The sequence below is a fragment of the Taudactylus pleione genome, unplaced genomic scaffold (genome assembly GCF_031769625.1).
Source record: "Taudactylus pleione unplaced genomic scaffold, aTauple2 ptg000352l, whole genome shotgun sequence".
Lineage (NCBI taxonomy): Eukaryota > Metazoa > Chordata > Amphibia > Anura > Myobatrachidae > Taudactylus > Taudactylus pleione.
The window spans coordinates 2,814,221-2,817,052 of record NW_028284753.1 but is presented as its reverse complement, the minus strand read 5'-3'; the positions used below and the strand labels follow the sequence as shown (position 1 = coordinate 2,817,052).

At 38.8% G+C, this 2,832-nt stretch overlaps 1 pseudogene; it reads left to right on the top strand.

The window, feature by feature from the left end:
- The first annotated feature begins 294 nt into the window (after window positions 1–294).
- On the top strand, window positions 295–413 carry LOC148508618 (5S ribosomal RNA; annotated as a pseudogene).
- Window positions 414–2,832: the final 2,419 nt, after the last annotated feature.

Sequence of the window (2,832 nt, the reverse complement as noted above, 5' to 3'; positions counted from 1 at the left end):
GACCGTTTCGCAGAAGCTACATCTCTGGATTCGATTAACTTTTTTGATTTGGATTTAATTATGCATTACAATTTTTTGTTTTGTTTTTTCTTACTCTTTTATATCTCTTGATTTTGTTATACTTTATATTTTTTCATTTTTTTCAGTATTCATTTTTCTTTTTGTATTAACGCTTTTATTCTTTTTGAATTAACGCTTCTTCACGGTAGGGCTCATTATAGTGGTCAATTTGATGGTATTGGCAACATATGTTGGCACCGGCTTATACCAGCATATCCGAATGGATGAGTCCTTAGTTACAGACATACCATACTGGCTATGCCCAAACTCGTCTGATCTTGGAAGCCAAGCAGTATTGGGCCTAAGTAGTACTAGGGAGGGAGACCACCTAGGAAGATTAGGTTCTGTAATATACTCTATCATCCATTTCGGAAAGACTGGTTTGGTGGCCTTAAGTGATGCCATGCGTAAGTTGTCCATCATACTCTATATTATTAGTAGATGTGTATCTATCACATCTTTTTTCTTTGATACAATTGCTACTGATTCTTGATTTATACCACACTTGAGCCACTACAATATTGCATAAGGCTTTTCGATAATATAATCCTTTGATCAGATTAAAACCTTTTTTTCTTCTCTTTTTTTGTAATGGTAAAGTTGACATTCTGCCATGTGTATCTTTTCACCTTATAGTCTTTTTTGTACCACTCTCTATTTATATTTTTTTTGGGTACGGATGTAACGGAATGCTTGTGGGCAATTTTTTCCTACATCCTTTTAGCAGACAAAGGTTTGCTTTGTTCTCATTTAATATTCTTTGGTTATTCTTTATTGGTGTTTGTATGTATTATTCTTTTCACCTTAATGTATCTATATGTAACTGTTTTATTTTCTTTATATAATTGTTTTGCTGTGGAGTTTACATGTTCTCTCTTCTTTGTTATGTCACTGCACAGTGGCACTACATTTTTATTCTAAACTGATTTCTTTCTTCTTTTGACACTATCACTGTTCCTTTTGAAACTTCTCTTATCACCCCTCAGGTATATTTCACTCATCTCTCCCACTTTTACACAGAGCTATCGTTTTGTGCTTGATATGGTATTATCATATTGTAATATAGGTGTAATATAGCCTCCTGACGGCAGGGGCGCTGGTTTTGACAAATCGGGCAGGATGTCTTAAGCGTGTGTCTGGACGCCTGATGTCGCCTCGTTGGAGGTGACGTTGCGTTGCGGCCACGCAGGACACGTGCTGATGACGTCATCTCCTATGCGCCTGGCGGTCATCACACGGAGGCAGCACCTATCACCGGTGATGTTCTGTTATAAAGGTATGTCATTACACTATTGCTTTTATGTTCTTGATAAAAGTCTTCACTGACTGAAACGTCGGACAAGGTTTGACACAGTTGTCAGTTTGATTCTTTCCTTGAAAAGTCCCGTGAGTGCCGCCTACCATTTGTCTGTTAATACTTTGCTCCCTGTAGCACTTTTGGATGGCACCTGGGCCAAAGCTATATATTGCTTGAATGTGGAGTGCCAGCCCATAAGACTTTTTTATATATATATATATATATATATAGAAATACAGAAGGCGCGGCACTCAGGACTCGATCATACAAATGAATCAGACACGAAGTAGTAAATCAACGTTTCAATCCATGTTAGATTGTCATCAGGAGATACAGAATGAAAAACGCCTCTTACCTTTAAGCACTCACCCAACAAGTGAATCGTGACACCAGCAGAACCCCGAGTCGTGCACGGGGAGCGGGAGGCACAGAATGATGACGTCGTCGGCGCATCAATGCCGCGCACGTCAGTGACACAAACCATCACCATGGAAACTAGTAACAAAAGCAATACACTGTAGGTAACACGGGCAAATGTATAACAGGCATAGTATAAAAAACATACAAAAGACATCATGCTGTTAAGTTATAAAGGTCATAAGGTTACAAGCTAATAGTAAATAGCAGCAATAATAAAGTCAGCAGCAACACATGTCAGAGTAGAGCAGAGGGCCTTACAATCCCCAGGATATATTGATGTATGAACAGACACATAATAGCAAATGTATAACAGGCATAGTATAAAAAACATACAAAAGACAACATGCTGTTAAGTTATAAAGATCATAAGGTTACAAGCTAATAGTAAATAGCAGCAATAATGAAGTCAGCAGCAACACATGTCAGAGTAAAGCAGAACGCCTTACAATCCCCAGAATATATTGATGTATGAACAGACACATAATAGCAAAAGTAACTTAATCATCATTAAAGCAAGATAAAGGTAGAACATCGTTTAAACCTTTGGGGGTAATCACGTCCAAAAAATGGATCCAAAATGCTTCACGCTTTAGAAGAACCCTATTCCTATCACCACCTCTTTTGAGTGGTGGAATGTGGTCAATCATTCTATAACGAAGGCTCGCTAAATTGTGTCCCGCCTCAACAAAGTGGCGAGCAACCGGTTGGTCGCTAGTACCACTAAGTAGTGCTTTTCTAATAGAGGATCTATGTACCCCCATCCTCTCTTTGAATTTACGAGAGGTCTTACCAATGTAGGTTAGACCACAGGGGCATAGGATTTGGTACACTACATATACAGACTCACAAGTAAGGTGATATCTAATGCGCAATTCTTTCCCCGTATGGGGATGATAAAAAGTATCACCAGTAACCAAGAAGCTGCAGGTTACGCACGTACATCTGAAGCAACCAAGCTTCCTGGGTAAAAAACTCTTTATCGAGGTTTTACCTCTACCAGTGATATCACTCTTGACTAATAGGTCCCTTAAATTACTACCTCTAGAATAGCAGGG